The 14,788-nt window shown below is 35.2% G+C and overlaps 1 pseudogene; it reads right to left on the reverse strand.

The window, feature by feature from the left end:
• Positions 1-5,979: 5,979 nt before the first annotated feature.
• On the reverse strand, positions 5,980-8,180 carry LOC122597828 (annotated as a pseudogene).
• Between the last annotated feature and the right edge of the window lie 6,608 nt (positions 8,181-14,788).

Raw genomic sequence — 14,788 nt, forward strand, 5'->3', positions numbered from 1 at the left:
TGCCAATATTACTTCTGTCCTATTTTCAAGGTCCACATCTGGCTGTATGAAAGAATCTCAACTTGGTGACAATCACCAAGAAAATGCTGAAACTGTTGTGGGAAATGAGCAGATAGAAGCCCCGGGTATAATGCAGCCTATAAGCTCTTGTATTAAGTTGGATGAGTTTAAAATTTCTTGGGTGCTTATTGATAAAACTGAGGAAACACAAGCTGTTTGTATCAGTGAAGGTGTACGTAAGCCAGTTTTCTCCTCTAATATTGTTTCTCCCTGAGTTTCGAGGTTGAAGTCTGGTTCAATGAAAGAATCTCAACACTTGGTGTTAACCGTCAAGAAAAGATGGAGATTGTTGTGGAAAATGGCCCCCCAGAAGTTGCAGTTGTAATGCAACCTGCAAGTTTTGGCATCAAGTTGGATCCTTCATCACCTTATGCCCGGAATTAGAAGATTTCGTTTCATTGCAGGCTTCCGACTGTTGTATGATATTTAAACCTATGCAACTAAACAGTGATGACATAGATGAATGTGGTTTAGACGAAATTTGTAGTCAACTTTCCAGGACGAGAAAGCTCGATAAATTGTCGGGAGAGAAATGTTATCCTCTAAAGGAGTCTTGCTTCATGATTCATCAATAGATCATAGGACCGGAGGCACTTCATTTGAGCCACGAGCCCCACAATTACCAAATGCGGCTTTTTTTTGTCAAGCAGTCGGAATGCTGGAAGGATGGATTCTCATAACAACATTAAATTAAAGAGAGCACAAAAGATGAGATGATGAATAGTGGTTTAGACAACGACAAACCTGTGGAGGAGGATGCTGAACATGATGCATACATCTTCGAAGAAAAAAAGCATCCAGGAATTAAAATGTAGATCGTGCATCTTTATCAAAAATACAAGTTGAAGAGAAATTTTTTTTACTTATTGTAGTATGTGTATTCTAAATCAAACCAACCTAGTTTAAGATAGCAAGCATCAATCATGATTCTGTTATAGAAACAAGAAAGATCATACAAAAAAGAAGGAAGAGAGAGCTTGTTATTGGCCTATAGATCCAGCTAAAAATCTTGTTATCTCAGACTGTGAATATGATTCTGTAGCTAATGCATACTCTTTATGAATCATGGCTCTATGTATTTTTGTGTCATGCTCGATATATATTACTTATCTATAATAGGTACTTATTCGTTGGAGTGTGGAGTATTAATATGATAACAATTTATATTGGTTAATAACTTCTAGAATTTCTAGGGATATACACTTTCTTTAGCGATCACAGAAGATTTCAAATGCTGTAACTGATGCAATAAATGTGGTTATAATGGGGCAGTTATAAAGAGCATTCAAATGGGTATAAAGAACCCTGGCCATGCTTCAGTAACGTCAGTTGATTAAGTGCCGAGATTATCTGTATATATAGTTAAAAATAAATAAATAAATAAAAAAATAAGCAGCATGAGAAGTGAAATGCCGAGGGAGCAGGCGAACTCTAACAATATTGTATCAAACAATACATCATCTATTCCAATGGTGCAACATAAACAAGCAGCCTCTGTTTGCACAGGTAATTAAATTTACATCTATATCGATCTGTTACTGAAAGATCTGTATTGACTCGAGATGAGAAGAATTAATGTGATGGCTTTTGTTGATTTAGTATCTGTTTATTTCTATTCCATGGATAAACATGTGTGATATTCTTTTAACCTTGTGTTTCTTGTTCAAGGTAGGAAAGACATCAAGGTGAAGGCTCTAGAGGTTGCGGAAGGTGAAAAACGTCGTGAACAAGAAAAGGAGAATGAGCAAAAAGGGAAGAAGGAAGCATTCAAGCTTGAGCGTGCAGCAAGGAAAAGGCAAAGGGAGGAAGACGAGAAGAAGCATTTGGCCCACATAAGAAAGCTAGTTACAGAAGCACAAAAAAAACACATGTTACCATATGAAAAACCGTGTGCAGCTGGGAAAGTGGAGTTGGAAAAACAGCAGTCCAAAACTGTCAGTCCCCCCTTAATCTTTTGTAGTTTTTCAGTTGTTTCTGATTCTTGGTGTCAACACTTATCTTAATGTCGTTTGGCACAGGCTGCAATTGCCGGCAACAAGAAAGGATCTGATAATCCGAGACAGAATAAAAACACAAATCTAGATATCAAAGTAGACTGAGGACAGAAAAAATTCTGGTATATCTTTATTGCGCACATTCATATCAGTTGTACGTTTGATTGCCTAATATCGTTGCTTGATGGCCTATGCATAAAAAAAATGAAATTTTTTTTTTGATCAGGGCCATCAAGCAACGATATTAGGCAATCAAACGTACAACTTATATGAATGTTCTGATGAGGAAGATCTACCCACCAAGAAGTTTGTGACAATTGATATTAGGAAATGTTACCTGTAAAAGCAGGGGTAGTGAAATTGACAGTTCAAAAAATTTCATATGACATTTCTCCATATCAATGTTCTGATGAGGAAGATCTACCCACCAAGAAGTTTGTGACTTCATGGGCCAAGAAGTTTGTGACTTCATGGGCCAAGAAGTTTGTGCCTTCATGGGCCAGGTGATTAACTTTTTATATCAACTTAATAATCCCTCTAGCTATAAAGATTATGCCATCTCATTCATCTATTGTGTCTAATAACCGAGGACTGTGCTTGCCTTTTGCAGTAGAAATCACGTGGCTATGATTTTGGCATTGCAACAGAACATTGTCCCCGAGACAATCTTTCCTGTAGAAAGTTTCTGCTGCATGGATGAAGAAGCTATGAAGGTACTTATTATGATGGGGAAAAGTTAGGTAAAGCATGCAGTACCTATCTTAGGTAAAGCATGGGGGATTATGTAATATGTTTATCAAATTCAAAGGTTTAATTTGTAACTTTTTCTTAAAGTGGCAGTGCTAAGATTAAGTAAAGTGTGCAGTATGGATTACTTCTCTATTATGATACCCCAAAAAATTTTAGATAATAATTAATAATAAGTAATAATAATCAAACAGATATATTTTAACTCATTGATAGATATGGAATAAATAATAATGTATTTTTAGCCAATGACGTAACCATAACGGTGTATTTTGTTATATCTACTGTCCTAGCTATATTTTGATAGGAGGCGTACGTATGGATCATTCCCAGCTATATTTTGGTAAGTTTGACTTAGGACGTTTATCGTAGTGTCATAAAAATGAACGATTAGTGGAGAAGTTACCTTAGAATTTCATTCGACCATTTTGTTAAGTTATATGTCTGACTTTTAGTGCATTAATTTATGAAACTTGTCTTTATAATATTTTAGTTTGTCTATGAATAAGATATTGTGGTAATATACGGATTTTGTTTTGAAAATAAGTTTGTCTTTGAAATGTGTATTCGCATGCCATATATTATTCTTCTGCTTTTGTTATAGCCGTTCACTGGGTTTTGGATCAGCCGAATTTATTTTTCTTTGTTATGCGTAAGGTGATCGAATTGGACGGAGCAAAGGCTGAAGTGGACTTAGCAATTTTGCTTAAAGTTGAATTCATGAATAAACACTTTATATTTGAATTATTAAGACCTTTGAATACTTTTCACTTTTGCTTGGATTTGGTTTGACTTTTAAATAAGAATAATGGCCTTTTCTCCTTTTAGCTCCTTTGATATCATTTTATACGTTTAGTAAGACAGGGCATTACACTTATTCGATATTTTGTTTTCATGGCTATCAAGTCAGCTTGTTATGTAGTGCTGATGATTTATGTGCTTGCGGTTCTCCTTCTACAGACACAATAGGCTGCCTATGCCAATTGTGTAATCAGCTGCAGATTCATACAATATATCGACTTTTCAATTGACATGATCCTCTAATATAAATCAAGACCACTATAAACCTATTGAAAAAATTATCAAGATTTCAAGATATTGTTGCTTTCTATTTTTAGCTGCAAACCAGCTGTTATTGTAAATATCTGTAAAAATATGGTTTTTCTTGTCTTTTGTTTTGAGGAAAAAATTGGATATGAACGTAAGAAGTTCCAGCTCTCCACTTTAGTGGGGTGGTATAGAAGCTTTGGTCTCTTGAAAAAAACACTAGGATTTAAATCCTGACAAATGGTTTATAGAATAGAGTAAACGTAAAGTAAGATTTGCTATAACAAAAAATAAAAAATTGTAAGAAGTCCATTGTTATGTCATAAGTAGTTGCATACCATAAAAGTAATGTTTCAGCTGCAATTTATTCATAGCATTTTTTTTCACTAGTAGGTCAAATGCAGTACATGTAGTGTTTTAGTGGCATTGTTTTCTTACCAGAAAATTGTGGAAAAGTGTATAACCCTTTGCATTCATCAACTTAGAAGATAAAAAAACAAACCTAGGTTATTGGTGGTCTAAATAGCTCAATGGTTGGTGTTTCAATGCTTTCATTACCCTGTATCATTATTTTGTTCCATTACATTGTATATTAGGTGGGTACTATAAGGATACACAATTCCGCTGGACAATTCCCAATTCCATCAGACGGGGTACTTGATAATACACCATGAAATTTCACTGTAACCACCATCTTATACAGCAAGCTCTACATCATTAAATACATGAACTGAATTAAATGGACTTTTCAAATAGCAAATTGATAAAGAGATATTAATTCGTAATGGAACCAAATAAAGATACAATAGCTTTCGTTTCTCTTATGAAAGATCAACGGCTAACCAAATCAAACAAAGGTTCAGCAAACAAATGACATTACATTCAGGTTCGACTTCTGAGTTAAACTACATTTGATGTCCGAGATTTTTGAAAAATTAAAAACTTAACACCCACCGTAATGCAAACCAAACATCGATTTATGAGTTCCCTATATTTTTTCCTTAAAAAACAAGGTAATGCATGTACCAATAGCACAAAGTATTCATAGTGGAGTATAACAGCACCAAAAACACCCATCCAAATTTGAATTTTTTGTATGGATACGACATTTTTCGAGGCTTTTGGTGTAACTACGAACTTCTGTTTTTGAATTTGTAAACCTACGAAAACCGGTGTCCAAGACACCGGGCTTGTGTTTTAAGGGTGAAAGCCGGTGTCAAAGACACCGGTCTTGTGTTACATGGCTCTTTTTCATACAAAATCGGTATCTGAAACACTGGGTTTTCCAATTTTACTTTCATAGTCGATATCTACAAAGCCGGCTTCTTGTTTTTTTTGTACTTCTGTCAATGCCAGTGTCTAAGACACCGGTTTTAAACTCATTTCTTTTTTATAAAAAAACCTTATGCGACCTGATGGGTTTTCTTCCGTAGAAACCGTTTATACTGATGAAATTGTATATATAAATTGAAGAGTATGAAACATTTATACATTTTATTATGTTCATGTTATATTTTCTAAAACTTACTCGTCAGCGGGAAATTTTATTTAAAGTTTTACATTCGAAACATTGTTCGTAAACTTCGATCTCAATTTGTATAAAAGTCGTATGTTAAAAATTCGTTCTAAAAGCTGTAATAAGCTCGTTTATGATCCATTAAGTAGTGTGTTAATTAGTTTCGTTACAGTTCATGAAAAATACTTACGAGTATTTTTCGGGATTTTCGATATAGTTTACGAGTTAATTGTGGAGGGCTCAAGTTCATTCGAGTGGCATTATAGTTAGACTAAGGTATAGTCTATCCGTGTTAAGAAGTAGAGTAGTAGTTATCAGGTAACGAAGTAGCTGGTTCGAGGGAGATGAAGTAGCTCGTTTGGTGCAAATTTTAACTTGGTTTTTTTGACTTCAAAAGTCAATCTTTCAACTATTTAGAAAGTTAGACAAAACAACATTGACAATTTTAGTATCAATGTTTTTGGACTTTCAACTTTGCACCAGGATCGAATGGATGCTTCAGGTGTGGCTCTTGTCTTGATTGGGTCGGGTAGTGTCGATTAGGTTTTGATGATCACCTTGATTTGCTATAAATATACTCCAATGTGTATAAGAAGAGGAACTCACACATAGTAAGATCGTAATAAATGTTTTATTATACAATTTAATGACTATTCCAATGAGATACATGTTACTGAGAGACATTCATGTCTTATTTTTGTTACGTTTTGTTGATTGTTATTTGCTTTATTTAAACAAATTGCTTCTACTTATTTTAATATTTGGCTGGGAGTTGACCGGTGTCCAAGACACCGGTTTTGACAAAGCACTACTGAGGGCAGCGAAGATCTACTCAATCTAGCGTCCCTTTTGGAACCCAATACGGCTCCTGCCGGACCCTTCATACCCTTCTCGTGTAGATGACCCGCCACTTGCTCTCATAGTGCCTCCACTTCCAACTTTATCCAGTGGTTTCTTCCCTCCCTTAACCTCTGTAATAAACTGGTCCAAACCAAACGGATCAGCTTCTTCACCCGCGTCCTTCTCAAACTCAACTGGTCCACTTCTCGATCCACTCTTCTCACCGGCACCGCTGAACCCCTTGTCAGGTTTAAACCGGTCAGTTTTTCTGATCTTCTCGAGCTGCTCATCAGCCCCACCATACATCTCATCATCGGCATCTTTCTTTGGCCTATATAAAGTAGATAAAGTCGGTTGTGCAGTGAACAACCCGTTAGTATATAAGTTGTATTGATCATCAGTTCCAAAGCCCGAGTCCATTCCCTTGTCTTGATTGAATAAACGTTGATCATACTGCTCTTCACCTCCATGTGATGCACCAGCGGATGCCATCTCGAGTGCAACCTTTTCACTAATATCACGGTCACGGTCTCTTGTGAGCTTACTCTTCTTCCCCATGGCTGCATCTTTAGCCTCCAACCTTCTCTCTCTACGTCTCTCTTCACTTATCTTCTCTCTCTTATTCCGCTCCTCTCTCTCCTCTTTAGATTCTCTAGGTTGGTCCCTATCCCTCACACGCCTGGGTTCCTGTTCACGTTCAACAGGCTCATCGGTATCCATCATATCCTTGTCAGATGGTACGAAGGAACCATTACCAATAGGCACCCCGGCACCCGTTCTTTCAAATCTTGCCTTTTGAGCCAAGGCCCTCAATTCTAGCTTTTCTTTTCCTTTTCTTTCATCATCATTTCCTTTTGAGCTTTGGACCTCATAGCAACAGCTTCTCGGGCTTTTTGCTCTGCTAAATACAACGATTCAGAAAACTTTGGAAAATTATCATTAATCTGCACTTCCTGAAGTCCTCTACCATCGGCTGCCAGACATTTATCAAGTGGAATCGTGTACCCTTTTGGATTCTTCCAGTTAGAAATGCACGGAGGGATCTTCCAATCTTGTTGGTCTTTGACAGTCACAGGTCGTGGAGGCGAGTGCATAACCGGTACAGGAGGTGAGCCATTAGCTTTAGGAACACGCTTATGCTTAAACTTTGGTGGCTCTAACGGGTCAACAGGCATCTCCACCATCCTAATAATCCTCTCGTTTGCACCAGAATTAAAGGCAGCCGACTGCTGTGAAGGCTTATACTTGGAATCCTGAGACTGGGTCTGCACATTCTTCGGCTGCGCAGCACTCAACCTCACATTCTCAAGAGCCGCTTTCGTCTGCTGTGTGGTATCCTCAATCTCCTTCTGCTTCTCATCCTCCTCTTCTTTCAAAACCTTCGGAACCAAATCCCTACGCTGCGAATAAACAATCTTCTTAGCATTCTCGTTTTGTTTCACAATAGCATCAAACGTTAAATTCCCATGACTATCAACAGTAACAGGCAACGTCTTTGGCCCTGACGTGTCCTTCTTCCTACCCATATCCTGCGCATAATGAATCTCAGGAAACGCCCCACCATCACCGTAATGTTCTGCTTTCGACGGCCGGTATTTCAACCGTTCTGCAGTGTTATACAACGGAATCTTGCTACTTTTCACAACCGCAGCAGCTTCTTCCTCCTCCTTCGGTGCACTGTATCTCTGCTTAAACCATGGTTCACTCGAATGATCGTAGAAAGTAGTCGCGGACGATTTCGCAGGTGGCAATATCTCCTTCAAAGCACCCATCCTAAAAAAATCAATTAGATCGATATAACTTCAAATCCGTATACGTAAAATGTATATGTATATACAAACGTGAAACCAAATCTAGGTATTTCGAAACATAAAATAGATCGAAATAAAATAGTTGTAAATAACTGAAACGATTATTATAGGGTATAATAATATCTGAAATTGGGGATGGTGGTTGATTTCGAAAATTTTAGGGTTTAATTGGGTTCGGATTTTATCTTTTGGCTGCACCCCTTGTATTTATGGACCCGATATGTAATTGCAGCTCGCTAGAGTTGGTGTTTCATTTTATTTCAAAAAACAAATTGATTAATCCTATCAAAAATCATAAAAAAACTTTTATATACTCGTACTAGGTATTTTACCTGCACGATGTGCGGCTATTTTAATTAATGATGAATGTTGATTTATTGTAGATATGGTCTAAAAGAAAAACTTGCTCCTGGGAACTAACCGTTAACAAAATTGGCGTTGTACAAATAGTGATAATTATGTCAATTTAGTTTGTGTCAAAAAGATGATAACTCAGTTAGTGACTACACATGTGTAATGGCCACTTAATATAATAAAAAGAGGAATTCGTTAACATTAGTTTATTCACTACCTTGATCAAAGAAAAGCCCTTGAGTAAGATAGATTAGTAATGTATAAAAAACTGTTAAAATCTTAAGAAAGATGAAACCTAATTTATAGGGTAAAATGATATTATTTATCTAATTAAAATATTCAAATTCCTATTAAGAAATTTAATACTCCATATATATTTATTAAAATACATTGTTATCTTTGCCTAAAAGATTTGAATCTAATTATGAATAAAATAAATTTTATACTACGGATTAAGTTAAAACCCTATAAAGATATAGTTTCTTATTTAATAATACTAATTATTACATATATATTTAGAAAGCAAGTAAAATATAGCAATGTCGTTATAAAATCTTTAAACCATTTGTTGTTTTTTTTTGTTTAGATGAAATTGTTATTTTTTACTTTAATATATAAATATAAATTAAATATATATATATATATATTAAATATTAAATATAAATATAAATTGTGGGGAAAAATATAGAGATGCCACGTAGGATAAATCCTACGTGACAATATTTGAAGCTTGCTTTAGGTTGGAAAAAGGCTTTAGAATGTTTGGATTCTTACTGTTTTAATAATTATATAGATATCCCATTATTTTTTTTTTTATTATCTATATTTTTATATCTATTCTTATTTTCATTTTATAATTGAAATCACTTATTTATAATATATTTCAAGACAAAATTTCATAAAATTTCACCAAAACATCATGTTTCCTCCTTTAACTTTCGAAATGATACTGGCAATCCTTTATACAAGGATAATGGTCACGTTCAGTCTTTTATATAAACGGACGTTATTGTTGGACGGTAACCCTCCTCACGTGAAAGCCATGTGAGGGCACTCTTGTCTTTTCCCCACCCCTTTTGACCGTCATCTCTCTCTTTCTCCCTTATAAATACTCCCACCCCTCCCATTTTAATAAAAACCCTAAAAAATGACATCTAATCCTCTTTATTCTATTCGACCACCAGGTGAAGTTTATGATCTGGATAAAGGTTATGGTAAGTATCTCTTTATTTGTTTGAGTTCTTTGATTAATTAACAATAATATGGTTAGGGTTTATCAATTTAGGTTAAAGTATTTCTTTATTTAATTAATTTTTTTTCTAAATAATGTAGCTTGTTATGTTGGGTTATTCTCGATGGAGATTCACCATGGAGGTTCTTTTACACAAAAGCCAGTGATGAAATACAATGGGGGTAAGATAAACTATGCCGATTGTATTAATATTGATTTTTTCTCACTGCATGAAATGGACTCAATTATGGTGGATTTGGGTTATAAGGAAAAGCAGCTTATGTGGTATTATTTTTTAAAACCAAAAACTAATTTAAAAGATGGTCTTCAACCTCTATCCTGTGATGGGGATGTTCATAACTTGTCTAATTATATTGATGACAATAACCTAATACAAGTTTACGTAGAACATGACCAGACCAATTTAAGTTCGTACTTTTCACCAATTGCCAAGAAATTAGTGATTGAGGAGATACCTGATGATGAAATGACTAATGTACCTATAACCAGACCAAAACATAAAACTGGACCTTATAGAAAATTGTTACTTGACTGGAATGAGGAACCTGTGCTAACTCCAAGTAGCCAACCAACTGATAATGTGAATAATGATAAAGGGAAAGCCCATGTAGAGTTTCCATGTGCTAATGATAAAGGGAAAGCTCATGTAGAGTTTCCATGTGCTAATGATTTAGATGAAAATGGGCAAATGAGTGGTGAGGGTAGTAATGATAGTGTAGAAGAAAAAGGTAATGGGGATGATACAAGTGACAATAGTGATAGTAGTGGTGATGATAGTCAAGATAGTGATTACATAGTAGATGAACAGAATGAAGTAGAGGAGGCATAGGTGGATATGAGACATTTTCAAATGAATGTAGATCCAGAATTGGAGTTCATGGGACACAATGTACCTGTAGAACAGGATGTAGGTTTGACAGAACAGAATTCTGAACTTGATGTTAGAGACAATGAACAATTTGAGAGTGCTTATGATGCTGATGATAATGTGAACAAAATTAGGAATAGAATGTTAAAAAGGTTAGGTAAGAAGAAGCCAAATGTGGAAGGTCATTTACATAAAACTTACTTTTATCCTAGTCAGACATTTGGGAGCTCAAAGGAGGTGAAAGATATGGTTAGAAGCCATGCAATTGAAACCAGAAGACAACTGAAAATTATAAAAAATGATTAAAAAAAAAAGAGTTAGAGTGGTCTGTGAAGGGAAATTAGCTGTTTTTGATCCACTTGGTCAAACAAATTTGGGCCAAACTGTGAAGGATGCAGGTGTAAAGCAAGTCAATAATCCAGAAGGGCCTTGGAAGCCCAAGTTGACAAAGAAGAATGTGAATAAGGTAGCAGATGGGCCTAGTGATACAAATGTCCAAAAGAGTAAGCCTAAGAAGAAAAATACAAGTGGGGATGGGCCTAGCCATGTGGCAGACAAAGATTCCCATGTGAAATAAAGGAGGTAGAGGACACAAAACTAATCCAGATTTGTTTACTTGTCCATGGACATTACATGTGTCCAAGATCAAGGGTTCTGAAACTTGGATGGTCCAAACATGCAAGGAAGAGCACAAATGTCTTCAATCAAGATCTATTAAACAATGCACATCCACATTTCTGGCCAAGAATATCATTCAACGGATTGAAGGTAATCCTGCTTGTATCCATAAATTCTTTTTACTCAAATATGCTATCTTTTTACTTAAATATGTTAATTTTTAATCTGCAAATATTTCTTTTTACTTAAATATGCTATCTTTTTACTTAAATATGTTAAATCATTAATCTGCAAATATGCTATCTTTGAAGGTAATCCTGACATACCAGGGAGAGCATTGCAAGAAGAACTCCAACAGAAATTCAGGATAGGTTTATCAAAGCAGAAAGCACAGAGAGCTAAGAAAAGAGCAAAAGGTGAGCTGAAAGGAGACTACACTAGACAATACAACCTAATGAGAGACTATATACTTGAGTTACAGACTTCAAATCCTGGCACTACTGTAAAACTTGAGGTTGAAAGACCTTCTAGTGCAGATGAGCCTACCAGAGTTTTCAAGAGAATTTATATTTGTTTAGGAGCATTAAAGAGGGGTTATAAGTCTGTTGGTAGGGAGTTGTTGGGCCTTGATGGGGCATTTATGTCTGGTCCTTTCCCAGGACAGGTATTGACTGCAGTTACACTTGACTCAAACAATGGTATATATCCAGTGGCCTATGCAGTTGTAGAAGCAGAAACCCTTAACTCTTGGACTTGGTTTTTAGAATGCCTGGGAGATGATTTAGATTTAGAGAGGAATTCCAACTTCACTTTCATAAGTGATAGACAAAAGGTTAATCTCTTACTTAATTATTTATAAATTTACTTAATTTGTTACTCATTTACTTATAATTGTAGTTTTTTACTTAATTACTGATAATTTGTTACTCATTTACTTATAATTATAGTTTTTTACTTAATTACTGATAATTTGTTACTTAATTACTTAAAATTTATGCACAGGGCCTCATTCCAGCTTTAGCAAAAGTCTTTCCATGTGCTGAACACAGGTACTGTGTAAAACACATCCATGAAAATATGAAGCTGCAATGGAGAGGTACAGCTTTTAAGAATCATCTGTGGAGGTGTGCAACTGCATCAACTGTCCAAGAATTTACCAAGTACATGTCTGAATTCAAAAGATTCATTGAACCTGCACACAACTGGTTAGCCAAAATCCCACCTAAACATTGGAGTAGATCACACTTTTCAGGTATGTTGTATCCAGAATATGAATATATGTACTTTTTCTAAATTCAGAATATGAATATATGTACTTTTTCTAAACAGGGAGGGCTAAATCTGATGTGTTGTTGAATAATATGTGTGAGGTACTGAATAGCAAGTTGGTTAAGGGTAGGGAGAAGCCCATAATATTTTGTCTAGAGTTCATTAGGGAGTATTTGATGATAAAGATTGGGAATGTGTGTAAGGCTATAGACAAGTCCACAGGTGTTTTGACCCCCACTGCAACTAAATTGTTAGAAGTTAACAAAACTGAGGCTGAATCATACAAAGCTATCTTTAATGGTGATAACAAATATCAAGTGAGTGGCCCTTGGTCAGATCAGTGTGTTGTTAATATTGATGAAATGAGTTGCATATGTAGAAGGTGGGAAATCACAGGAATACCATGCAAACATGCAATTGCAGTTAATTGGGATATGGTGAATAATCAAATACCAGTTGATGTGCCAGAGGCATGGGTTGATCCTATTTATAGGATGACTACTTGGAAATTGATGTACAATTTCAAAATTAACCCAACCAGTGGTGTTAATATGTGGGTTAAGTGTCAAATACCAACTATGATCATTTACCCTGCTTATCATGTACCTGTTGGAAGGCTTAAAAAGAAAAGAAGAAAGACTGCAGAAGAGATTGATGAAATGGTCAAAGGTGGGAGACTGTCAAGGAAGCATAGGTCTGTTTGTTGTAAGAAATGTGGGATAGCTGGTCACAACAAGAAAACTTGCAAATGGACACAAGGAAGTCAAGCTGGTCCAACTGAAGCAAGTCAAAGTGCTCCAACACAAGCAAGTCAATGTGCTCCAACACAACCAAGCAAAAGAAAGAGAGTTCCAAATGAGGGAGTTTCTAGTGCAGATGGAGGTCAAAGTCTAGGAAATTCAAGTTGGAGGTCCAAGATCTACCAAGTCCAATGTTGTTTCAAGTCCAGGTGGTAGAAGATGTGTTCTGAAAAGCAGCCTAAAGAAAGTTTAATGTTATTCGATATTTATGTCTAATGTAATATGGTCATGTGATCATGCAATCTTTTGATACATTTTGCTACCTTATGTGGTCATGTACTCTGCTTCTAGTACTCTAGTCAATGTAATGTGTTATGGTACTTATGTCTTTTATGTCCATGTAATTTCAGACTAGTACTTATGTCTTTCTAGTCTATGTAATGTGGTCATGTACTCTGCTACTAGTACTTATGTCTTTCTAGTCTATGTAATGTGTTATGTGTATTTTATGTCTTTTATGTCCATTGATTTTATACCAAGTCAAAATTTCACATGTCTTATACTCTGCTCATGTACAAAATCGAATAATTATTATTGAAACTCTGCTCATGTACAAAATGTAAATTATTGTTACTCTGCTCATGTACAAAATGTAAATTATTGACACTCTGATGAAATACAAAATGTATTGCCAAATTTCAAGAAAATTGACAAAGAAACTAAAACATAACCATTGTCATTGATACTTAACAAAGATACAAGATACACTGATTCAAACTACTAACCAAATCTTACAAACAAAATCACAATTAATACAACCACAAACACTATCTTCAATTTCTTCAATTCGTTATTTTTTTTTTGTAGTTGTGCTTCAATTCGGTTCTTAGACCTCAACAAGCCTGGTATAATTTCCATTGCACGTTGACACATCGGTGGGTCAACCCATCCAATGAATCTGCATTTCGAAGCCTACCAAAAGTGCAAGAAACCATTTCAATTCATACAAGATTTATTATCTAATTGAAATTTAATGAAAACGTACCTCATTTGGGCATGCATAAAAACGCCTTCCTGGGTTTTTGTCTGTCCATGATGTCCGAATTATTGCTTCCCTACCGCACCCACAAAACACCATTTTCTTGTTGGAGGCCACAATTTATTGAATTTTATGAAATATTAGGTTTAGTTTTGGTGTGAAATGGGGAAAGTGAAGAGAAAAAGGTAATATAAGTGAAAAAGAAAGAGAGGACGGTCAAAAGGGGTGGGGAAAAGACAAGAGTGCCCTCACATGGCTTTCACGTGAGGAGGGTTACCATCCAACAATAACGTCCGTTTATATAAAGGACTGAACGTGACCATTATCCTTGTATAAAGGATTGCCAGTGTCATTTTGAAAGTTAAAGGATGAAACGTGATGTTTTGGTAAAAGATAAAGGACGATTTGTGAAACTAACTCTATATTTCAACCACTTATTTTTTTCTTACTCCTCAAATCTCAATGACTCAATTAGTAAGCTTTTTAAAAAATTTAGTCATTTACCTTTAAAAAATAAAGAATGAATTATCGATGTATACATATTAGGTTAAAAAACAATTATTATATAAAATATTTAAAAATGTTTTCTACATATAACTGTATTTTAAATTTACATATAAATAAATCTATTAT

This window comes from Erigeron canadensis, chromosome 4, assembly GCF_010389155.1.
Source record: "Erigeron canadensis isolate Cc75 chromosome 4, C_canadensis_v1, whole genome shotgun sequence".
Taxonomy (NCBI): Eukaryota; Viridiplantae; Streptophyta; class Magnoliopsida; order Asterales; family Asteraceae; genus Erigeron; species Erigeron canadensis.